A 26,519-nucleotide genomic window follows, 5' to 3' on the forward strand; every position below is an offset into this window, starting at 1 on the left:
AGTCACTGCCTTGCTTAAGGGCAGAATGGTTTCTTTCTTCACCTTGCTGGTTTAGGGATTCGAACCAGCAACCTTACGGTTATTGGCCAAACACTATTAACCGCCAAACACTATTAACCACTAGGGTAACTAGGAGTTCGAGCTAAACTTGGGCAGGAAGAGCAGGAAGAGGAAGAACAACCCACTACTTAACAGTCAAACATCTGATTGGTTGTAGCTGTAGTTCTTTAAAAACGCAGCCATAACTGTGGGGGAACGATTATCCGATTTGATCGGTGACAACTGAGAGGTCCCGTTAGTTGTAAACGCAGAGTGGATAGGTTGACGTTTGTTTGCTATTTACAGTGTTAGATTGTGCATTATTCTACTTTTATTATCAGGGTGACATCTGTGTCGAGGGATAGGCTACAGTATGTTTATTTTATTTGGATGAACCGAGCAGACAGCAAGTTCCAAGAATTGGATCGCCGAGGAGCTGAACCTGCCGCCTGCGAGCCTATGATCCGGCATATTTATCAGTCTATGAAGCCTACTGTATGAAATTCAAGTATGTCAGGAAAACATTTTAAAGGCCATGAAGTCAGTTGCTGCATCAAATATTTTATTTTTGGATTTAACATAATATTTTGGGTAAGTGTGTTTTTCTTCTTGCTATTTGCCAYTCGTATTGTCTTTCATTGTGCAATTCTGAATCTGCAATCTGATGTTGTAAAATTAAACTGTAGGCCCAGCTAGAGGAAATGGCTTAAGTGATATTATAATAGCCTAATTATTGTGAATAATATTCCCATGAGGATTTTACGACCAAGATGCTTCACAAGCTGTTGGTATATTGACGTATTAAATGATCGTCCGTTAAAAACTATAATAAATGATAACATGTGATCTTTCGATGTGTGTATAGCAGCAAGCCACTTTGGTTGTGTTGCCATGCATTGCAAGCTATTTTTAACTTGCTTATTTTGGTTTGTGGATATGCACAATAGCCTTCACATAGACTGCTACTCAGAGCACTTTTTAATTTTCAGTCTCCACGGTTCCCGGTAATCCGCTTTCTGTCCTCGTTTGTCGGGACCAACTCACATCATTGTGAAAAGTTTTTCTTCACATGCGAATGGTTGCGTAAACATGAATATGCACTATTTATTATCATCATCGGACTACATTCCCAGTAAGCAAAATTACGTTGAAAAAACGTATAAAATCCAAACGTTGAAGTGGCATCTTTTCTGGAGATTGAAAATAAATATTTTACAAGCGTTTTTCGGGTTCTGAATGAAAGTGGAAAATATGTAATTTATGGACGTTTAAAATACGTATTTTCTTTGTCATTGATTCTATGGCCAAATTTCAACTGCACATACTAGACATTCTCAAGTAATCCATATAATATAGGAACGATTGCAATATAGAATATGTATCATTGCTGCCATCTGTCACATGCACTTATGTTAGCTTTTACAAAAGCTTAAAATTGTCAGTGATAATGTTCAAAGCAGTCCTACTAAATAAACCAACAGTCCACTTCAACGACAATAACAGTCTCAGTAACTGATCTGTTGTTGTTCATCTACCCTAATTGAATGCATTGACTGTCAGTCGCTCTGATTAACAGCATCTGCTGAATCACCAAAATGTAAATGTAAAAAATAAACACATGCAAAGCATACTGTTCTAATGAGCTCCGCCCCCAAACAAGTACACATTTGGTCAGTCTGGACTAGTCTGAACGAATCATAGACGTCTAGTCTATATTTCATTAGTTTGAACAGCACAATAGAGTATGGCACAGCTCGGTACAGTGGAGTACAGTACGGTACGATACAGTACAGAAGATTTGTATTCCGTAGAGTATTGTACAGTTTAATTTAGTAGAGAACAGTACAGTACATCAGAGTAAAGTAGGGTACAGTACAGTACATTATACTGTACTCTACTGTGCTCTACTGTGCTCTACTGTATTGTACTACACTCTACTTTTCTTTACTGTACTGTACTCTGCTGTACTCTACTGTATTGTGCTTTGCTGTCCTGTGCTTTGCTGTCCAAACTTGTGAAACATAGATGTCTATGATTGGTTCAGATTTGGTCTGATCCGGACCCGACCAAATGATTGGTTCAGATTTGGTCCAGTCCGGACCAGACCAAATCTGAACCAATCATAGAAAGCTACAGTTGAAGTCGGAAGTTTACATACACCTTAGCCAGATACATTTAAACTCAGTTTTTCACAATTGCTGACCTTTAATACTAGTAAAAATTMCCTGTCTTAGGTCAGTTAGGCTCACCACTTCATTTTAAGAATGTGAAATGTCAGCATAATAGTAGAGAGAGTGATTTATTTCAGCTTTTATTTATTTCATCACATTCCCAGTGGGTCAGAAGTTTACATACACTCAATTAGTATTTGGTAGCATTGACTTTAAATTGTTTAACTTGGGTCAAACTTTTCGGGTAGCCTTCCACAAGCTTCCCACAATAAGTTGGGTGAATTTTGGCCCATTGCTCTTGACAGAGCTGGTGTAACTGTCAGGTTTGTAGGCCTTCTTGCTTGCACACGCTTTTTCAGTTCTGCCCACAAATGTTCTATAGGATTGAGGTCTTGGCTGATTTCTGTTGATTTTCCCATGATGTCAAGCAAAGAGGCAGTGAGTTTSATGGTAAGCCTTGAAATACATCCACAGGTACACCTCCAATTGACTCAAATTATGTCAATTAGCCTATCAGATGCTTCTAAAGCCATGACATAATTTTCTGGGATTTTCCAAGCTGTTTACAGACACTTTGTTGACTGTGCATGTAATCTTCTGACCAACTGGAATTGTGATACAGTGAATTATAAGTGAAATAATCTGTCTGTAAACAATTGTTGAAAAAATTACTTGTGTAATGCACAAAGCAGATGTCCTAACCGACTTGCCAAAACTATAGTTTGTTAACAAGAAATTTGTGGAGTGGTTGAAAAACTGTTTTTAATGACTCCAACMTAAGTGTATGTAAACTTCCGACTTCAACTTTATGTTTCACAAGTTTGGACAGCAAAGCACAGTACAGTAGAGCACAGCACAAACTTTTCCGGACAAATCTATGTCCATGGACGTTGAAATCAAGGCCAGTCCAGATCGCACCAAAGAAGATTAAAAAAAAGATGATTGGTCCGGACAGGTCCAAAAAAAGACGTTGGCCTCGATCCATGCGTAGTGGGTTATGTCTACTCAATTCACACTCAGTTTTTCCCTGTGAAAAGTAGGCCTAATGAATGTCCATTCCAAGACRGCTTATTGTTTACCTAACACTTAGCCTACACACCTAATCTAATTGTGACTAGGCCTATTAGTGAATTGTCTCAGATCTACTGCGAACCTACAGTATACCATTGATTGTAGGACTGACAACACTGAAAAAGGAGGATAGCTTCAAAAGATCCCATCATTATTTCAGTGACTTCATGTCCGACAGGGAGAGCTCACTATATGATACCAAGTAGCTGGAAAAATAGGTTAATTAATTAAATAAACATCACTATTGTTGGGAGAACATGTTTTGGACTCACGTCTGTGTTTCTTATTCCCCTTTAGTTTCAACTGCCCCGTTAGAGAAATGCATGAGCCAGAGTTTAAGGGTCATGTCCAGAGGGACAAAGACCATAACAAGGACATTTTTATATAATAAACCTATCTCTGAAAAACAAATTTGGCTCTTCAATGTCTTCCCTTGAAGATTGAAAAAAGGCAAAGTCTTCCCATGATGCTTTTTCTTCATCTGTTGCCTCTGGAAAGTTTTTGGACTGGGAATAGCTGACCAGGGAGATCTTTTCCCATTAGGATTACGTACAGGTCATGTGACTCTCTAAAGTCTTATGCTGGCTCGCAGGAGTTTGGCAGAAATGGTTGCCTGGTTAATACAATGCTAATGTAATCCCATTCAACGCCCTCCATCGCCTTTGTTCCCCTCAACCCCTCCCTCTGACCTTCCTCCTAAAGTCCGTCCCATTCGGCATTGTCTGCTTTCAGTGCCATTGACCATGTCCATGATCGTGAGAGCCAGTGGTCTGCTAATGGTTTGAGCATTATTGTGGTCTTAAGTGATGCGGCTGCAAGAGCCTGATTTCACCTGCCATGATAGAGAACCTATACCTGAAATGGTTCTAGCCATGTCGCTGGCATGGTTATGCATTCTGTACTATAATGTACTTTTGATAACCAATTTGTGGTAAAGCTGGTATAGATGTTGAGATGAATGGGAATGCTGGTGAAGAGTTAAGGTATTTATGGGTAATGCCTAATGCCAGTAACATCTCTGATTCTGAGATAAAGCAAGCTAGGACCATAGAGATGGTTTGCATGTGAGAACCCCTTTACGGTTGCCCGTTGTCGTCAAGATGTGACAATATATATACAGTATATATCAAAGATCCATGTGAGAGGGCTTTGATAAACTACACAACTCTATCCTAAATGTCTTTGGAGGGTATTGCGTTGTGTAATACAGAAGTGCTCATAATATCAGATTTATAAATGGAGCTAGTGCCACTAAAGAGAGGTTGCGTCAATAATTTATTGCAGAATTTTCAATGGGATTATGAGTGCAGTATCAGCGTTAAACTTTCTGTCACTGCATATTCTATTAAATCCAAGCTTTCTGTTTGTCATTGAAGCCACACATCCATGCCATGGCCAACAATAGGCCTAACTCACTGAAATCACTATCAACCACATTTAAAACTATCATTAATAACCCAAAGAATTGTCATTTTATCTGACATTGGAATGTAATATTTTCAGGCTTTCGCACATTTGTATCAACATTGTATCAACATTGTATCAACATTACAGAAAGTTCTCATCGGGCTGTAATGAATTAAAGGCCAGTGGATAAATAAAGGCTTTGGACACAGCTATAGCAACAGAATGGCAGCCAGAAGAAACATTGTTTGTGGTATTTTTGTAATAGTTTTCTCTCTGGGGGTCCATCTGGGACCATCGTCTGGAGTACCTCACAGTGTCTGGTGAAGTTCGAGATCACATATTACACAACTGGAGTCTTTACAAAACAAGAACCATGGAAACCAAAGGGTTTGCGTTGTGATTTGTCATTGTCACATCACATTAAATGTGCTAAAGAGGAGTGAGTGTGAATTATGACTATAGCTTTATACATAATGATAATCCTCCTCATCTCTTTACCCTATCACTACAGTTGTGAGTTTAGAGTTCAGATTATCCTCTGGCCCGTGGAGATATTACATTTTTAATCAGTTCTTCTCCAGTATCTGACTGTGTTGATTTGAAAGATTTGTCATGGGCCCTCTTATCCTCAGAAGGTTATACAGCTGCACCATTGAGAGCATCTTGACTGGCTGCATCACTGCTTGGTACGGAAACTGCTCGGCATCCAACCGCACAGCGCTACAGAGGGTAGTGCGTACGGCCCAGCACGTCACTGGGGCCGAGACTCCTTGTCCAAGACTCCAGCCTCCCGAGTCAGTCTGTTACCGCACGGCAAGCGGTAGCAGTCTGGGACTAATAGGCTCCTGAACAACTTCTACCCCAAAGCCATGACTGCTGAACAGTTAATTAAACAGCTACCCAGACTTTCTGTTTTCACCCCCTACCTACATGTACTTCAATCAATCACCTAACCAAACCTACATGTACATATAACCCCAGTCAATCACTCCAACTACCTCATACCCCAGTACACTGACTCAGTACCGGTGGTACTCCTTGTATATAGCCTCGTTATTGTTATTTTATTGTATTACTATTTTCTTTTTATCTATTTGTTAATATTCATACTTGTGAACTGCATTGTTGGGAAAGGGCTCGTAAGTAAGCATTTCCCTGTTTATTTGTTTTTTGGAAAGCTACCAGGTCTTGCCAGCCATTTTGATACTCAGTGTAATCTCAGGGAATTAAAGAAGTGGCGTAGGTACAGTTTGCATTTTCCTACAAACGTTTCAGCCGTCTTGCTTTCAATGGCTGAAGGGATCATTTATTATAGTGATGGTTACAATTCTCATATGGTTCATAAACAAATAGCTAATAGGGTTGTGTACTAAGTAACCAATAATCGATCTTTCAATGATATACAGAAAACGAACCCTAACCTGACATGTATGCAGCTCAACCCTACTCCCAAGGGTTACTTTATTTAGGGTGACTTTATTCATCATGGCTCTCTCTTCCCTCGACGAGGACACATTCAAAATGGGGCCCAGAGGACCAGACACATTTTCTCKTTTCCCTAAATCTGCAGATTGTGCTTCGAAACGCACAGTAAACCAACCATATCTAGGCTACATGACCCACAGTGTGTGTCGGCCATAAATTGCCTCTGATACAGCATTTAACAACCTGAGATTTAGCCTAACACTATTATTCTCATCCCAATTCTGGTTCACACACTGTATGACAATATCCCTGTATGATAATACAGCTTACTTTCTAGTCTCGCATTTGACTCCATTGTCTCTGAACTGGTAGCCAATAAAAGTGCAGGAGAGGAAGGAATCCGCTCAAGGATTTCACCAAGTGACCAATGGGGACTTTAAAATAGTTCCAGAGTTTAATGGCCTGTGCTAGAAGAAAACTGTGGATGGATCAACAACATTGCAGTTATTCCACAATGCTAACCTAATTGACAGAGGGAAAAKAATAAAGTCTGTACAGAATGCAAACATTCCAAAACATACATCCTGTTTGCAACAAGGCACTAAAGTTATACTGCAAAAAATGTGGCAAAGCAATTCACTTTTTGTCCTGAATACACATGTTTGGGGCAAATCCATTACAACACATTACTGAGTACCACTCTCYATATTTTCAAGCATAGTGGTGGCTGCATCATGTTATGGGTATGCTTGTAATCGTTTAGGACTGGGGATTTTTTCTGGATAGAAAATAAACTGAATGGAGCTAAGCACAGGCAAAATCCTAAGGGAAAACCTTGTTGTCTGCTCTTCAGCAGACACTGAGAGATGAATTCACCTTTCCAAAGTCCAAATCTACACTTGAATTGCTTACCAAGAAGACAGTGAATGTTCAGGAGTTACAGTTCGGACTTAAATCTACTTGAAAAGCTATGGCAAGACCTGAAAATGGTTGTCTAGCAATGAATTTTGAAAAGAATAGTGGGCAAATGTTGCACAATCCAGGCGTAGAAAGCTCTTACAAACTTACCCAGAAAGACTCACAGCTGTAATCGCTGCCAAAGATGCTTCTACAAAGTATTGACTCACAGGTGTGAATACTTATGTAAATAAGATATTTCTGTATTTTATTTTCAATACATTTGCAAACATAACTTAACTTTGTCATTATGGGGTGTTGTGTGTAGATGGGTGAGACAAAAATCWATTTAACCCATTTGAATTCAGGCTGTAACACAAGAAAATGTGGAATATGTCAAGGGGTATGAGTACTTTCTGAAGACGTGGTATGTGACCGTGAGCCTTGCTGAGATGAATGACAAGTCGAAGTGCTCTCTGTTGTCATGACAACAGATGCCTTTAGGCATTGTTGTCAAGGGGAAGGAACTTAGTAGTTAGGCTGTTCTAASAATCACCAAGCATTTTTTTCAGGATATTGATATAATCGCCCCCCAAAACCTAGCCAGTTTGTTTGTGCTATCATGCCAGCTCCCTGTCACTCATGGTCCTGTTTGGCTTGACTGACAGCAATGGAGTTGGCAGGAGCACAAACAGTTCTGGGCTACCCAAAACCACCCTCATTGTCTTTAGGTAGAATTCAAACAACTCAGAGCCGTTACATTTGCCAACACCCACCCCTCGGTTGACAAACAACCATTAGGGCCTCACTGTAGGCAGAAACCGAGATGGCGGAGGGTTGCTTTAACCGGGACTATCCATCCCTCTGACGTGTTGTTTTAGCCACAGCTGGGGTTTCTGTGTTTTTATGAGAAGATCAAGCTACCACATTACTGTGTGTATGCATGCACGTGTATCACTCCATTTGTGATTTGCGTGTGTGTGTGTGTGTGTGTGTGTGTGTGTGTGTGTGTGTATGGGTGTGCATGAGTGTGGGTGTATGAGTGCATTGACTATGTCCATCACCCAGCTGTCGAGGCTTAGCTCTTGTCTCTCATGTTAGTGTAGCCTATTGATCCAAGCCGTTTGGGTGTCCCAGCCATCAGAACACACAGGACGGCTCCTTCTGGCCCTTCCTCTCACATACAGTAAATATGCAGAGCACTGACCAAACTGCGCCATCACCCTACATGTTATGTCATTCTTCTCCAGAGTGACAATGAACTTGTATCGTTGATCATCGAGAGATGGCTGATCGAAGTTTAGGGGTGTGCTGCTCTTCTTTATAGCTCAGCTCATCTAGCCACACATCTCTGTTGGTTGTGGCACCCTCTTTATACTTGCCCCTAGGCCTCGGATCTCAGACCAGACCTTAGCCAACAGCTCTGTATTACAACCACATGAAGTGGCCCTGGTGCACTAACAGGAGATCAGTGCTGTTCAGGATAGAGTAATAGTTTGCAAACGATGCCAGACTGCAACCAGATGGGGTGCAATGGCCGCTCTGCCAGTGTCCCAATGTCCCCTGTAGCTGGCGTATAAATGCAGCCGTTTGTTCATATCATTCCGTGACATATAGGGCCAGCAAAGTTGCACTGCCTGTTCAATCCGAGCTGGAAGGTTGGACAGCGTGGGCCTGTCTCGTTCACTTCCTGTTGTTGTCATTTGGAAATGGTCCACTGCATTCAGCCAGATTCCAGATGCCTGGCCCCACCCCACAGCTTCCTTTCAGACAGACAGACGGATGTACGGACAGGCAGAAAAACAGAATAKACAAACATACGGACAGACGGTCAGACAGGGAGGGAGGCACCTCAGACTTGTCTCTCTCTTTAAACTGAGATAGCAGTTTAAGATGTTATCACTAAATTAGTTAGTTRGTTCTGTCTGGCTTTTCAGAATAAGGGTTTCACAAAATTGTCCCAGAAATCAAATCGCTAATATTCTGACTGGGCATACGTTGCAGTTGACTGAGGAATTCCTTGGGAGAATTGTACGTTCTGGCTTTTTTTTAATCCTTGACTCCTGTTTAGAATATGCAAGTGAAGATGTCCAAACATGCAATTTATTACTGGAAAGTGAAGTAATGTGAGTTGTGTGTTTATGTAACTGACGAGCATCGCTGACACCCATGATGTGGAAAACTCTTTTAACCGTCAAAGGTGAAATTGAAAGATAATACCTTTTGACAAAGGTGAACTTGAGTGCAGGAAGGAGAGGTTTCACCCTCTTTTTGTCTCTGAGATTTGTGACAGTATATGATGCAGTAGCGTGATTAATGTGACATATTGTCTTTCTGTGGTCTCTTTCAGTTGCTGGGTGTGGCCTTCCTTGGAATCGGACTATGGGCATGGAATGAGAAGGTGAGTGGAGACTGGGTAACATAAGGACCCAGTAAGAACATCAAATAAGGTCTTATTAAACAAAGAAATGTTCACTTAAGTGCAATATACAATCAGTCTTTTCCCACCCTTTGTCATTTTTCTCCCTTGTGTCTGGAAGAGTAGCAAACCACCTGCTGACCAGCACCATGGCATGCTCCCAAGAATTATCTTGATATAAGACAGCTCAAGTTCTCAAACTTGGGAGTATTTGGAGTAATTTGTGAAAATATGATTACGGAAACAACACCAGAAGTACCCATAAGGGCACTGTCTACCCTTTTGCCTTGCTCTGACATACAGGCCTTGTAGGAGCCATTTTGTCTTACTTATGTGCTTGTTGTGTTGTCTATAGTTTGTCTATCTTGGGTCTTGGGTCTAAGCAGTAAAGAAGCACAAAACCAGTAAGGAGGAAGTGCATGAGTTGTTTTGGGGAATACAAACATAGTTGTTTTTATTAGAATGGTTGAATCTGGGGTGGCAGACAGCTTAGATGTTAGAGCATTAGGCCAGTAACTGAAAGGTTGCTGGATCAAATCCCGAGCTGACAAGGTAAAAATCGGTTGTTCTGCCCCTGAACAAGGCTGTTAACCCACTGTTCCCTGGTAGGCCATCACTGTAAATAAGAATTTGTTCTTAACTGACTTGCGTAGTTAAGTAGAAAAAAATACAAAAAATCTACTAGGGAGGAGCTGGTAGAAGAATACCAAGGCTGACAGCTTGACATACTGTATAATAGGGAGTTAACCTTAGAATGATAGTGGTGCCTGTTACTGAGGTATCCCAGGCCAAAACAGAACCTCTTTTTGATCAAGGACTTTTTATGAATTCTTTACACAAGGTTGGGTCGTAGTGGAATAGAGGAACTCTTAATTAGAACTCTCTGAATTATTTTAACACTTGACCCCTTACATGTTCTATTCAGCCTGCCATTTATGCACTCTATTCCCTCACATGGTTTTATAGCTTCCTTTTTAACCAACATTTTTCTCTTCTCCTCTCTCTCTCTCTCTTCTCTCTCTCTCTCTCTCTCTCTTCTCTCTCTCTCTCTCTCTCTCTCTCTCTCTCTCTCTCTCTCTCTCTCTCTCTCTCTCTCTGTCTCTCTCTCTCTCTCTCTCTCTCTCTCTCTCTCTCTCTCTCTCTCTCTCTCTCTCTCACACCCTCACACGCTGTCTCTTTCTTTCTCTCCAGGGTGTTCTCTCCAACATCTCGTCCATCACAGACCTAGGGGCTTTGACCCTGTCTGGCTCTTCCTGGTGACGGAGGGTCATGTTTATCCTGGGCTTCGCCGCTGCATCGGAGCGCTGAGGGAAAACACCTTACTGCTTCAAGTTTGTACGTCCACAACTCTCTCACTCCCAGTTGGATCCCATAGACATACACATTTCTATGTGTGTGTATGTACATCATTTATGTATATGTTATATAGATGATTGGCTCCCTCTTGAACTCCCACACTTCCCCAGACTTAGTGCCTGTACTTCCCGCGGCTATGTCCCACATGTTTAGTCCAGTATGTGTAGCCTTTTTCTGGGGCTGGAAACCAGCCCACCATGTACCGTCTCACACATCAGCTATTACAGAACACTTCTGCGTAGTTGATTAGTCAGGTGTGTTAGTGTTCCCCCTCTCGTTATCCCTTCTTTCCTCCTCTCTTTCCCCCTCTCTTTATCCCTCTCTTTCCCCCTCTCTTTCCCCTCTTCCCTCTTTATCCCTCTTTCTCTTTCCCCCTCTCTTCTCTCCCCTCTCTTCACCCTCTCTCCTTTCCCCCTCTCTTTATCCCTCTCTTTATCCCTCTCTTTCCCCCTCTCTTTCCCCTCTCTTTATCCCTCTCTTTACCTCTCTTATCCCCCTCTCTTTCCCCCTCTCTTCCCCTCTCTTTATCCCTCTCTTTATCCCTCTCTTTCCCACTCTTTTTATCCCTCTCTTTCCTCCTCTCCGTCCCCCTCTCTTTATGACTCTCTTTATCCCCCTGTTCCTGTATTCCAGTTCTCTGTATTCCTGGGGATCATCTTCTTCCTGGAGCTGACGGCTGGAGTGTTGGCCTTTGTCTTTAAGGACTGGATCAAAGACCAGCTCAACTTCTTCATCAACAATAACATCCGGGCGTACCGGGACGACATCGACCTCCAGAACCTCATAGACTTCACACAGGAATATGTAAGTGTTTGAAGATCAGTGTGTGTGTGTGTGTGTATGAGAAAATGTAGTTATTACAGAGGAGAAGCTCTGGTTTGAGTAAGGTGAAGAGATGGTCTTGTAAGGTGCGGGGGTAGGAGCATGTGTGTGTTGGCGTGTGAGAAAGCGATAGAACCTGGTTGCCCCACTCACATTTCCAAATGCCTTGGCAACATATACCATGTTTCTATAGCAACTAGGGGATGCAGGGTGGCCAACGATTCTCGTCGGATGTGTAGCGCTCTTAACAATTTTTGTGAAAAGGATATTTTTATCCACGACATGAGAATCTCCCATAGTATCTTCAATATTCCTCGCAATCCAGGAATCAGGTAAATTTGAAATCTGCTGTGGAGTACATACCACCCAGCACAATATGTTTGCAGTCAAAAATGTGATTTTTCCAGTGTTTTATATATTTTATATATATATTTTTGTCAACGATCTACACAAAATACTCTGTAATGTAAAATACTCTGTAATGTAAAGTGGAAGAGATTTTTATTTTTTATTTTTTTAAGTATGAAAAATATGTTTTGGAATATTTGTATTCTGTACAGGCTTCCTTCTTTACACTATGTCATTTAGGTTAGTATTGTGGAGTAACTACAATGTTGTTGATCCATCCTCAGTTTTCTTCTATCACAGCCATTCAACTCTGTAACTGTTTTAAAGTTACCATTGGCCTCATGGTGAAATCCCTGAGAGGTTTCCTTCCTCTCCGGCAATTGAGTTAGAAACGACGCCTGTATCTTTGTAGYGACTGGKTGTATTGATACACCATCCAACGTGTAATTAATAACTTCACCATGCTCAAAGGGATATTCAATGTCTGCTCTTTTTTTACCCATCTACCAATAGGTGCCCTTCTTTGCGAGGCATTAGAAGAACCTCCCTGGTCTTTGTTGTTGAATCTGTGTTTGAAATTCACTGCTCGACTGAAGGACCTTACAGATAATTGAATGTGTGAGGTACAGAGATGAGGAAGTCATAAAAAATCATGTTAAACACTGTTATTATTGCACACAGAGTGAGTCCATGCAACGTATAATATGACTTGTTAAGCAATGTTTACTCCTGAACTTATTTAGTCTTGCCATAACAAATGTGTTGAATACGTATTGACTCAAGACATTTCAGTTTCACTTTTGAGAGTTTCAGCTGAGACAAAGAACATTCCTTTGAATCCTGAGAGCGCAGGCCTGAATCTTCTCCCTTGATTTACAACAGGGCGTGAGTTGTTAATCCCCACTAGTTCTTTCCTTCCCCCTCTATGGGTGAGAGTGAAGTTTCATTGCAAACCTTATCTGACCTATTTTGGATTCTCGTGGACAGTCATGACAAGAGCCAAAGAGAAGGATTGCTATTGGGAAGTAGTAGCTCACCTCTAATCGCTCTCAGATTCTATGCACAGCTGACCAAATGAAGCTAGGTTTTTCTTCTAGCTCCTTAAAAGAGACTGTTTTGCCTTTTCTCTCTGGCCTGTTTAACAGAAAAACAAAGTGCTTCCTGAAGGAGGAGTTAAACCTTGCCTTGCCAGCTGATTCATAGTTACTAAACTGGTTAAAAGATGGTTGCCAACGCTTAGTCTATCGTATTGGATTTCTGTTCAAATGTCTCCATGAGCAGCATGATAAAATGTTTGTTGGAGACGTGATTAAAGATCATGTAAGTAGAAAGGCTGGTAGATTCCACATAGAATTCTCATGGCCGTTATAATATTGCTTTGACAATTGGCAACAAATTAAGAGCCTTAGTCTCAATTGCAAAGAGGTAAACATACTGCAGCATGCCTTACATAAGTGTGTAAAAGGTGCTTGACTTGCTGGATGGAGGATTTGAAATACTGTGCTCGTCACGGAAATCTCCCAATTGTAATTTTTTAAAGATGAATTCTGGTCCCCCACATGAAGTGGTACATCTTTGGTCCGCTCTTCTGGAGTCTCACTAATTTCAATGTGGTCATGAATGATCTATTTGATAAGCAAGTGGCATGGCTGCTCAAGACCCTTTTTGTGAAGCATTCGTAGTGGGTACTCTGGTGGAGGAGACGGCATCAAGTTTGGCAAGCCTCGTCCTGAGCTGTGAAAACAGTACTGATTTCCATCAATTATGTTCCTGCAGGTTCTTTTGGCCAGATTCGCCAGAGTAGACTGTACTTGTAACATCTCTCGGTGTAAAAGCTTTTGGACAAAGGTCTCATCATAAAGAGCTTCAGGGTGAAAGATAGACACTAGTATTATTTTACTATTAAGAGTCACAACAGCGGTGATCAGATTCAACATGTTTACTTATCTCAATCTGCGCATGTCATACATCAGTACAGATGCCCTCAAGGGACACTGAAGCCACCTCAAGATATTAAAGGTGGATCAGACTGCTGACACAGGAGGTGAGCAGAGTACTTTATGGAGCCCAAGGGCGTACAGTGAACTGTTACTGGTTGGAGATGTGACAAGCCAGTGGATCAGTGCTCTTACTGGATAAAAGAGGACTGCACCTCTTTTGTAATACACTGGAGATACATGGGGGAAGAATCACAGATGAGCTACTTAGAGCAGATATTGTGGGAGAGGCCATGTGAGGATTTTCACTGGGGCTGACTATCCAGGTTCTTGAGGGCCCCAGTGTCTACTGGTATTTGCCTCTCCCTTGAATTTAATTAATTAACTAATTTGATTGCTGTGAAACTGCAGTTACTACTGTACCATTGTGGAAGATTACTAATGTTGTACATATGTTGGACCCTACATTTGTTCAGGCCTGTTTTAAATTTGTTTGGAAATGTTTTATTGCTCTGTGTGTAAAGGGTATATACTTATGTATGTCTTCAGTAACATTCTGTCTGTATATTTTGTGTATCGTCCGTCTGTATATTCAGTTTGTGTATATTTTGTGTATCGGCTATCTATAYATTCAGTTTATTGTGTATATTCTGTGTTGTCTGTCTGTATATTCCATTTATTGTGTACTGTCTGTCTGTATATTCAGTTTATTGTGTATCATCTCTCTGTATATTCAGTTTATTGTGTATATTCTGTGTATCGTCTGTCTGTATATTCAGTTGATTGTGTAGATTATGTGTATCATCTGTCTGTATATTACGTTTATTGTGTAGATTCTGTCTATTGTGTATTCTGTTTTATTGTGACAACACCATTTCACATTCCTGGTACATGCAAATGTACTTTGCGATTAAAGGTGATTGTGATTCTTCTTTAGACTGCAGGTAGCCTAACGGCGATGTAAGTCGCTCTGGATAAGAGCGTCTGCTAAATAACTCAAATGTACACAAATCGTAGTCCTAAAGACCTAGGACCTAAATTAACCCAAAATAATTGTCTCTTTTTAAACTGTATTTTATGGAATTGCCTTTAAAAAGACTAACATTAAAATGAGACGGAGAGAAAGATGGAAGGGAGCAAAGCAGTTGATGGCTAATGAAAGTGTTCAATGCAATTTACCTCTGCACTCGTTAAACCACTTTCACTTATTGGACTGCTAATCATATCATACAATGATGAGGTGCTAAAGCTATTACCATATTAAAATGAGTTATGCTGAATTACTTTCAATGTAATACAGTGGTTCGGTAATTAAACATTAAATATGATATAATATATATGATTCATTCGTTTTGCTTCACTCAATAATGTGTCTTAAAATCCTCACTCAGGCTCCTTATATTGTTATCAGAAATGAATTGATATGCTTTAGCCAACATATGTATTGAATTCACAAGGGCCTTGTGTAGAATCTCCTCTCTGGATTGGTCTTCGTCTCAGTTTCTCTATTCAGTGGCAGGCCTTTGTTCGTGTAGCCAACTGGTTGGCAGAGGCGCTTGTCGTTTTTCCATCTGGGCCTCTATTCACAAAGCGTCTTATAGTAGGAGTGCTGATCTAGGATCAGTTCACTCCCCCCTCTTCTTATTCATTAGGGTCTGAAAGGCAAAACTGATCCTAGATCAGCATCCTGCTCTGAGACGCTGTAAATATGTGCCCTGTTTACAGCCTTCCACAATCTCTGTGAGTCACACACCACCCACACTGATGGTGTGAGATGAGAGAGGAATTCACTACAAAGTCATTCCCTCTAAACATTGGACTCTTTGTTTTCACCATAAATGATAGCACTGCTATGCTGCAGTAGTGTGTGTGTGTGTGTGTGTGCGTATGGTGTGTGGGTCAGCTCTTTGTTCATCCGCACGCAATTGGTAACAACCCATCTGCAACTGCCTGACTATATGTGAAAATCTGAGGCCCGACCCTAACCCACAAATATAGAAAATGCGCTGTACAGTAAGAGATGGCAGAAAGATTTTTTGACAGGCCTTCCTAGATAGGCCTATATTTGTGCTTTCGAATTTGGCCGGTTTTAACACAATTTAAAAGTTGTTTAAACTCTATAAGATTTCAGTTTGGTTTGGATGCATCTTTTATGTGGTTGAAATACTATCAGCTTTTATGATGCTGATAAAGATAGCCTCACCACCTTTACAGATGATGCATAACCGCACATTCATTCTCAGATGCTGAAATAAATCCATCATCATTTCTCCACTCCTGTTCCTGAGTCAATGTACATTTTGGTGTATCATTTTACTGCAAGAGATACGTAAATTCTGCAGGAGTTAATGTTATATTAGGCTAGGTGAGAGGTGATAAACTTAGTCAGTGTCCAGATATTTTTGGGAAATATTTAGTCACCGATCAGACGCTCCTATCCAGAGCAATATACAGGACTTTATTATATAATCTCGTGGACTGTGGGTTATGAGTCAACCCGTGCAACACAAGTGTGTGCGTGTGTTGTGAGGTAGTGGAACTTCCTGGGTATTTAAAGTGAAACACATTTGAAATGAAAAGGAAGCAACGTGGACGTGCTGCTGATGTTCTCTTCTCTGTTGCTTCCTGTCAGTGGGAGTGTTGCGGCGCATTCGGAGCGGACGACTGGAACCTCAACATTTACTTCAACTGCACGGACACCAACCCCAGTCGGGAGAAATGTGGCGTCCCCTTCTCCTGCTGCACCAAGGATCCTGCGGTAAGAAAGTCTCACAGGGGCTAGGTAGGGTTGGTCAGAGACGTGGGTCATAGAGTTCAGTAATCAAGCCTGGATTCCAAACTGAAAACCAACTCCTTTCCCCTTCGTCCTTGGCTTGCTGTTGCAGATCTGAAAAGACTGGATGGGTAAAAAAAACAATATGGTGGAAACTCCTTTTAGCCAGACTTATATATATATATATATACTGTATCTATGGCTCTTCTTTTAGCGGTATTTAGTACACTGAGCCAGTCTCCTCAGATATGTGAGGGGGAGTCGTCAAGGANCTCTTTGTTCATCCGCACGCAATTGGTAACAACCCATCTGCAACTGCCTGACTATATGTGAAAATCTGAGGCCCGACCCTAACCCACAAATATAGAAAATGCGCTGTACAGTAAGAGATGGCAGAAAGATTTTTTGACAGGCCTTCCTAGATAGGCCTATATTTGTGCTTTCGAATTTGGCCGGTTTTAACACAATTTAAAAGTAGTTTAAACTCTATAAGATTTCAGTTCGGTTTGGATGCATCTTTTATGTGGTTGAAATACTATCAGCTTTTATGATGCTGATAAAGATAGCCTCACCACCTTTACAGATGATGCATAACCGCACATTCATTCTCAGATGCTGAAATAAATCCATCATCATTTCTCCACTCCTGTTCCTGAGTCAATGTACATTTTGGTGTATCATTTTACTGCAAGAGATACGTAAATTCTGCAGGAGTTAATGTTATATTAGGCTAGGTGAGAGGTGATAAACTTAGTCAGTGTCCAGATATTTTTGGGAAATATTTAGTCACCGATCAGACGCTCCTATCCAGAGCAATATACAGGACTTTATTATATAATCTCGTGGACTGTGGGTTATGAGTCAACCCGTGCAACACAAGTGTGTGCGTGTGTTGTGAGGTAGTGGAACTTCCTGGGTATTTAAAGTGAAACACATTTGAAATGAAAAGGAAGCAACGTGGACGTGCTGCTGATGTTCTCTTCTCTGTTGCTTCCTGTCAGTGGGAGTGTTGCGGCGCATTCGGAGCGGACGACTGGAACCTCAACATTTACTTCAACTGCACGGACACCAACCCCAGTCGGGAGAAATGTGGCGTCCCCTTCTCCTGCTGCACCAAGGATCCTGCGGTAAGAAAGTCTCACAGGGGCTAGGTAGGGTTGGTCAGAGACGTGGGTCATAGAGTTCAGTAATCAAGCCTGGATTCCAAACTGAAAACCAACTCCTTTCCCCTTCGTCCTTGGCTTGCTGTTGCAGATCTGAAAAGACTGGATGGGTAAAAAAAACAATATGGTGGAAACTCCTTTTAGCCAGACTTATATATATATATATATACTGTATCTATGGCTCTTCTTTTAGCGGTATTTAGTACACTGAGCCAGTCTCCTCAGATATGTGAGGGGGAGTCGTCAAGGACGGAGGAAAGTGAGTAAGTCTCCTATTTGGAACACAGCTCTAAGCTGCTTTCATAAGAGTGCCTCAACTGGAGWAGAGGGAGGTAGCAAGAAAGTAAGACATATTGAGTCAGAGAGAATGACAAGAAAAGTGAGCAACAAAAGGGTTTGACTGAAGAATAGATACTGTGACATAAGGACATAGGAGAGGTAGAACGTGACAGAAGAGAAAAGACATAAACAAAGAGGGAGGGAACAAAAGTCCTGGCGACAAAGGGAGGGAGAGAACATTGTAACAATGGCCTCCACACATGCAGAAAACATCAGCTACATGGGACTGCCTGTGACAAGAGCATCAAAGGGCTAAATTATTTTCATAATGGTATCTGGAAGATCAGGACTAATACAGTAATGTCTTTCATCATTGGGGCACTTTTGAACAATGAATCCTACAAGATGTAGTGGAAATTGTGTTCCCTTACTCCCTGATGAATGTGTCACACTTTTACAGTTAAAGGGGTAGTTCACTGACAATGATTTTGCTTCTGGTTAGTYCCAGAATGTTCTCAACTGACTTGCCTAGTTAAATCAAACATTTTTTTTTTTAAATGGCAGTATCTATGAGACAGCAAAAACCATTTCTCAGCCTGGCATTAATGCTAACATGCTCATATTATTGGTCATAAACTCAAACATGAATTGACACACGAACAGGAAATGGTCATGGGTGTCAGTAGTATTAGCAATGGAGGTTGGGGGGTATTGGCAGTTGACTTCTCTTTTTGATAACACTTGTATTTCTCTTCATTAGGAGGATGTGATAAACACGCAGTGTGGCTATGACGTACGAGCCAAAACGGTGAGTCCTGTTCCATTTCTCTCCACTTTCCCTCTCTACCGCCTTCCTATTTCCTTCCCTTACATTTGTCCTCTCGTTTCCCTGATATAGTAGCCTCTAATTATWATGATGTAAGAGACATTACTGAGAATATATAAAGTTATATAATATAATGAAGGGCTATGTAATACGATGGTTGTATAATGAAGGCATATGCTTGGTTTTCATGCCATTTGGAGGCTAAGAAGCTCCCTGTACGGGAGAYCCATGGGGCAGCGCACAACTGGCCCAGCGTCGTCCGGGTTAGGGGAGGGTTTGGCCGGCAGGGATGTCCTTGTCCCATCGCGCACTAGCGACTCCTGTGGCGGGCCGGGCGCAGTGCACGCTGACACGGTCGCCAGGTGTACAGTGTTTCCTCCGACATGTTGGTGTGGCTGGATTCCGGGTTAAGTGGGCATTGTGTCAAGAAGCAGTGCGGCTTCGTTGAGTTGTGTTTCGGAGGACGCACGGCTCTTGACCTTCGCCACTCCCGAGGCCGTACGGGAGTTGCAGCGATGAGACAAGACTGTAACTACCAATTGGATACCACGAAATTGCCGAGAAAAAGGGTTACAAAAAGAAGCCTCCCTGTAATAAACGTCTCATTATCGTAGGACGCAGAGCAGAAGACTTACATCCATGTGAAAGGCTGTGTGCCACAGTTTGAGAAGTGGCTACAGGACAACCTGACAGTGGTGGCTGGGATCTTCATAGGAGTTGCACTGTTACAGGTAAGAGAAACATTTCTTTGACTACTTTCAGCCTAGAAACAGAGCAAGCTACTCCGATTCAGAACATTAACTTGTCTCAGCAGCATATAGTGATGTTTAGACACACTACACATGACTGATATGGCTTGTGTCCATCATATTAGTATCTTGTGGAGATTAAACACATTGCATTACAACTGCCAATCCCAAATAAATCCAGGACGTTATAAGTATTGTAGAAGAGCAGAAATTTAGAGCAGAGCAGCTTGACTCAGTCAGGACTGGTTAAATGTTAATGAAAACATTTAAGTACATCACATTCATAATTTATTTTCTTTCTTTTACAGATATTTGGAATATGTTTGGCACAAAACTTAGTGAGTGACATTGAAGCTGTGAGAGCAAGCTGGTGAGAAAAATACATCTCTCAATTTCATTCTATAACATCTTATGCATTTCCCCACATCTTTCATTATTATCTGGATTCATTATTGATTTCCATACTCCTTAGCATAAGCATTAGCGGCATTGAAAATCAGAGAATTCAAAGTTCTACAAATTGTTTTATTTTGAAAGTGGGCCACCATGTGGACTAAAGTTGCAGGACGGCGTCATGGAAATCCTTTGACTATGGAATCACATTTCAAAACCAGATTAGCATTTTAGAAAAGGTGCCTCCCTCATTTGGCATATAATAAGAGTCAGAAGATCTTGGGCCATATGTATCAAACTGCTGAAAATAAAACAATGGTTTAATAAATGGTTGAAAATTGTGAAAATGTACTCCTACTCTCAAAATGAAGAAAAAAGTTACAGCATTGATGTGTGTAACCACTAAATCAGCATTTTACCAGATTCTTCATTTTTCTGATGTAGTTGGATACACATCGATCCAGAGTATGCTGTCCAGTAAAACTTTTAGTTGTAGTTTCTTTGGCTTTGCTCTGGTTACTAACGTCACCTCCTAGTTTGACAGAGTAATTTCACATAGGTTCTGCCCCTCTCATGTTTACATTTGTCAGACACCGTTATCCAGAGTGACGTATAAGAGTAATTAGGGTTAAGTGCCTTGCTCAAGGGTGCGTCGACAGATTTTTCACCTAGTCAGCTCGGGGATTCGAACCAGCAACCTTTCGGTTACTGGCCCAACAGTCTTATCCGCTAGGTTACCTGCCACCCCAGCTGGCCACTCAGCTAGGAGACAGGAGCACAGCACCCCCCACTCACTCATGCCCACCCGTCCCTGGCAGGGTGACTGGGGGACTAGCTGTTACACACTACTACTCTGCCACACCATCGTCATGCCAACTCACCTCACGCTTCATTCTTCCTCCCCCATGCTTCGTCAGGGTGCCCCCGCCCTCTCTCTCCATGCGCCGACCCCCGCCTCACTCTGGAAAGAAAGGGTCTGCGTACTACGCGTGAGGAACATGCTCGCGAGCGTGTGTATGTATGAACTGTAGCCGGTGGGTGTTGTTGTTGTCCTCGTGAATCAGCACTAGTCACCGTAGTCTATGATATACCACAGCCCAGACCCTGCAAGACTCCTGCAATTCAAACCAATGAGTTGACTGAGGAATATGATATAATATATAACATAAATCCAACGCTTTGCTGAAATAGAATATAATGTTAGACTCTTTAAGCTAAAACGTCCGTGGGTAAACACAGGCTGAAATGACAGACTTAAATGCAGGCTTAACTAGCCTGCCCTGTATACACTGTCTGCCAGGGGTGTAGTGGGTTCTGTACATTTCCAAAGACACATTGCCCTTTTTCCAAAGCCAACGAATAGCCAAAATGTCTACCTATAGAAGGACTGGACATTTTCCTCCACCCGTCAGTTCTCTCCACATCCTGTTGTCATGAAGAATGGAAACGCTTTCAGACTATTGAGAAAGGACTCCTCCACCTCCCTCAGATCCCTCCTCCACTCTGTCACTGTGCCAAACCATCCCTCTGTGCCCCCCTGACCATGCCCACCCCAACCTATCCACCAGGGGTGTATTCAGGATGCATTAGATGTTTACCGAACACTCAAAACGCAAATGGAACTACAAATGGACTTGAATTTAACATTTGGTTCCAGAGTATTGTGAACACTACTGATTAGAGTGGGACTGAAACACTTGATAACATTTAAAAACTTTACGCATTTTGAATACACTCCCTGGCTTTGCTCTTGTGTAATAGAAAGAACATGCTTTAGCTTTTTTTCTCTCTCTTGCGGTGTAGTTTGTTTACCTGATGTCACGGTTCACCTGTCTTCACCCAGGAATGCACAGGTAAGGATTACCAAGTTACCTAGCTGAGCTTTATAGTGCACTTATGTCACAAATACAACTGTGTCGTTGACATTTCTCAAAGTTCACCCCAGTAATACATTGACATGGGACTAGGATTAGTTTGTTTTAAGAGCTGTGACTGACCTTGATGTCTGTTTCTCCCAAGGTCTCTTCAGCATGGCTACGCCATTCTCAGCGCATCAGAATATGCTCAAAGCCTGCTGCCACTGGGAAAGATTCCTGAGAGCACCTGCACCATGGTGACCTGCACATTCTGATCCTTTTTAAAGATGGGTTTAGGGTTGCAAATTTCCAGTAACTTTCCAAAAAGTCCCAGGTTTTCCAGGAATCCCAGTTGGCAGTTTTCTGGAAAACCTGGGAATCTTGGGAAAGTGACCCTCTTTTGCATCTCCATTGTTCCATGGGATTCCATCCATGTGACAAACACTTTGTGTAGAAATGTACAGAAAATAATGACCCCAAAAAACTTGGGGGCAAGTTGTTTGTAAATGCACTGCATGCCTGTCCACATAGGATGGCCACATTTAAAATACCCAAATGCGAGACTACAGGATGATATTGCGGGACAGTGTAGCCTACATGAATAACAACATTTGGCAGCCCCCCTCCCAGAATTTAGACCGAAAGGATTTTTACAAATGTGATTGGTTGATGATATGACATTGGTCTACGCCTCGTTTGGCGCTGTACAAAATATCAGATTACAACAACGATTGGAGAAGTGTTTAACATCACCAGTAGGCTTAGACTACCACATCCTAATATATATTTTTTCATAAGCGCATATTAGTGGTGCTTGAATTTGTTGATAAAATGCGGGACATGATTGTTTCGTTGCAGGATGCGGCACAAAGGGGGAAAATGTGGGACTGTCACACAATCCGGGACATGTGGTCAACATACTGTCACAATAGCATGGATTCTGGTTTTGTTTCATTAGAATGTGCGAAAGTTTTCTTATTGACACAAGTATTTTTAACAGTAAAATAGTAGCTGTATTTGTGGTGACACTGAGCTTAGGAAAGAGAGTAATGGTGCTAGAGTGCAAATGTACAGTAGTAGTCACAGCCTTTAAGTCACATTTCCTTTGAACTGCTGAAGCGTTGTCGGTTCAAGCGTTTTTGTTGCACAAATGAGCATTCGTTATATTCCATGCCATCTCTTCCAYCTGGTGAAATACATACAGGTATTTCAGATACTTTCAAATACTTGAGGTGTGCTTGATTTAGCATGTTTGCACTTTTGGGACTAGCCACTTGGTTCCATTTTAACAGGCAGACTAAATCAAGCACACTTAAAGGTCCAATGSAGCCGTTTTKATCTCAATATCAAATMATTTTTGGATAACAATTAAGTATTTTACTGTGATTTTAATTGAAAACAATGGTCGAAAATAAACAAAAATATCTTCTTGGCCTCCCGAGTGGCGCTGTGGTCTAAGGGTCTTCCACGACCAGGAGACCCATGGGGCAGCGCACAATTGGTGCACAATTGGCCCAGCGTCGCGTTAGGGGAGGGTTTGGCCGGCAGGGATATCCTTGTCCCATCGCGCTCTAGTGACTCCTGTGGCGGGCCGGGTACATGCACGCTGACACGGTCCGCAGGTGTAGTACGGTGTTTCCTCTGACACATTGGTGTGGCWGGCTTCCGGGTTAAGCGGGCATTGTGTCAAGAAGCAGTGAGGCTTGGYTGGGTTGTGTTTCGGAGGACGCACGGCTCTCGACCTTCGCCTCTCCCGACTCCCTATGGGAGTTGCAGTGATGAGACAAGACTAACTACCAATTGGATACCACGAAATTGGGGAGAAAAAAGGGATAAAAAATAATTGTTTCAATCTCTTCTGTACAAAGAGCAATTTCTCTAGGACTGTGAGTGGTCTGAGTTGGGAGGGGGAAAACTGAAAATTAGCTGATATTTGCAGAGAAGTTTGGAACTCTTTCTCATTGGGCGGCAGGTAGCCTAGTGGTTAGAGCGTTGGACTTGTAACCGAAAGGTTGCAAGATTGAATCCCCGAGCTGACGAGGTAAAAATCTGTCGTTCTGCCCCTGAACAAGGCAGTTAACCCACTGTTCCTAGGCCGTCATTGAAAATAAGAATTTGTTCTTAACTGACTTGCCTAGTTAAATAAAGGTTAAAAAAATAAAAATTGGTCTATTAACTAATTTACAGCATGGTGGTGTCAACATGGAAGGGTAAAACTACATCCACCAAAACAGGATGACATTTCAGGGGGTCTTTTCAAACAGCTCTGACACTAAAAGAACATTATCATCATGTTCCCAGTATTATTCCAACYTCAGTGTGGAAATATACTTAAAACACAGGATAATCACATTTTTGACTGCACTKGGTGTTTTAAGTATCAATGTATTTTGTCTGATCTCTGCACACTCTACATACAGGTTTTTAATGGTCAAAACATTCAATAAAGTTGTATCCCTGTTTTTCAGTTCATGTCCATTCCTTACTATGGTGGTCTTCTGTTTTCAATACCTCAAAGTGAATAGTGTCAATCTTTAGGAATCCCTGCTACTCCTTATTCGATTTTGTTCTGAGGGCTGAATGTGATTGGTTGGATGAAAGTGAAACTACCAGTGGTGGGACATTACAATGGCCAGTGAGAGTGAAAAGAAAACTCACTTGCTGTCATATTTGTAGGTGGTGGATTGTGTAACACTTGGGTTGCCATGCTGAAGGTCCCTGGTTCAAATCCCTGTGTGGTTTCAGTTTTCTAGCTCAACTATCAGTGGGCGGAGCTTTCAAGGACCAGTGAGAGTGAAATAAACATAAGGCCAAGTGGGAGGTTTGATGTTTTTGACAAGATTGTATACATCTTTTATCAGATTTGACTTTTCGTAGCAGGTTAKGAGAACTTATGGCAGCAGGTTAGGAGAATTTACATTGCAGGTTAGGAGAATTAGAATAAGGGTTAGATAAAATGCCCCAAAAATTAACTGACTTAATTTAACAAACGCTTATAGCCATGACCGAGGTGGATGAACTTTTAACCAAGTTAACCAATCACAGCCAGGGGGGAAACTTGTGACCAGTGATAGGTGAGAGTTAAATAAAATAAATGCTGTTAGGGAGGTAGGAGGGCATTAAACATGGGTTGTGTGACACAAGGTCCCTGGTTTGAACCTTTCTAAAGTTGACCTTCAACATTTATTTTGACTGTTTAGAGTGAAAAGAGCAAAACGTCAGGCTGGTGGGTGGTGTCCTGGGTGGCAGAGGGCATAACACAAGAGTTGCCATCAGTGGTTTCTTCATTTCATTCCCAGTTTGGCCTTTAACACGACTTTTATGATCTTAACCAATCTCACTCCTTTCTGCCCTGAGAACAAGTTACTGTTTTTCTTTCATTTCCATGACAGAAATAATTTTCTTTGTTGACCTGCTGACTTTGTTAATAGTGTTAATTGTTAATAAAGGAGGGACATGACWAAGTGATTTGGCGTCCTCTTTCTCTGCCGGACTCATTCATTTATTTGTCAATGGTGCTTTGAACCTCAGTTGGATGGCCCAAGTCTGAAGGAACGATTTCTAATAGATTGTGGACTACAGGAAAAGGAGGACCGAGCACGGCAAGCGGTACCAAGAGGCTTCTAAACAGCTTCTACCCAAGCCATAAGACTCCTGAACATCTAATCAAATGGCTACCCAGACTATTTGCATTGCCCCCCCTCTTTTACACTGCTGCTACTCTGTTATTATCTATGCATAGTCACTTTAATAACCCTACCTACATGTACATATTACCTCAACTAACCGGAGCCGCAGCACATTGACTCTGTACCGGTACCCCCTGTATATAGTGTCGCTATTGTTATTTTACTGCTGCTCTTTAATTATTTGTTCCTTTTATTTCTTATTTGTAATTTTTTAAACTGCATTGTTTGTTAGGGTCTTGTAAGTAAGCAATTCACTGTAAGGTCTACACCTGTTGTATTCGGCGCAAGTGACTAATACAATTTGATTTCATTTCATTAGGAACGGTGACATACAGTTGAAGTCGKAAGTTTACATACACTTTAGCCAAATACATTTAAACTCAGTTTCACAATTCCTGAAATTTAATCCTAGTAAAAATAACCTGTCTTATGTCAGTTAGGATCAGCACTTTATTTTAAGAATGTGGAATAAATAATAATAGTAGAGAGAATGATTTATTTCAGCTTTTATTTCTTTCATCACATTCCCAGTGGGTCAGAAGTTTACGTACACTCAATTAGTATTTGGTAGCATTGCCTTTAAATTGTTTAACTTGGGTCAAACGTTTCCGGGTAGCTTTCCACAAGCTTCCCACAATAAGTTGGATGAATTTTGGCCCATTCCTCCTGACAGATCTGTGTTAACTGAAGTTTCAGGTTGTATAGGCCTCCTTGCTCGCACAAACTTTCTCAGTTCTGCCCACAAATTTTCTATAGGATTGAGGTCAGGCTTTGTTGATGGTCACTCCAATACCTTGACTTTGTTGTCCTTAAGCCATTTTGCCACAACTTTGGAAGTATGCTGGGGGTCATTGTCATTTGGAAGACCCATTTGCGACCAAGCTTTAACTTCTGACTGA

General features: G+C 41.6%; 1 pseudogene; it reads left to right on the plus strand.

Moving 5' to 3' along the window:
- Positions 1-235: 235 nt before the first annotated feature.
- Positions 236-25,399, plus strand: LOC111960464 (tetraspanin-5-like; annotated as a pseudogene).
- The last annotated feature ends 1,120 nt before the right edge of the window (positions 25,400-26,519 follow it).

Source organism: Salvelinus sp. IW2-2015, linkage group LG37 (genome assembly GCF_002910315.2).
Source record: "Salvelinus sp. IW2-2015 linkage group LG37, ASM291031v2, whole genome shotgun sequence".
In the NCBI taxonomy this organism is placed as follows: domain Eukaryota; kingdom Metazoa; phylum Chordata; class Actinopteri; order Salmoniformes; family Salmonidae; genus Salvelinus; species Salvelinus sp. IW2-2015.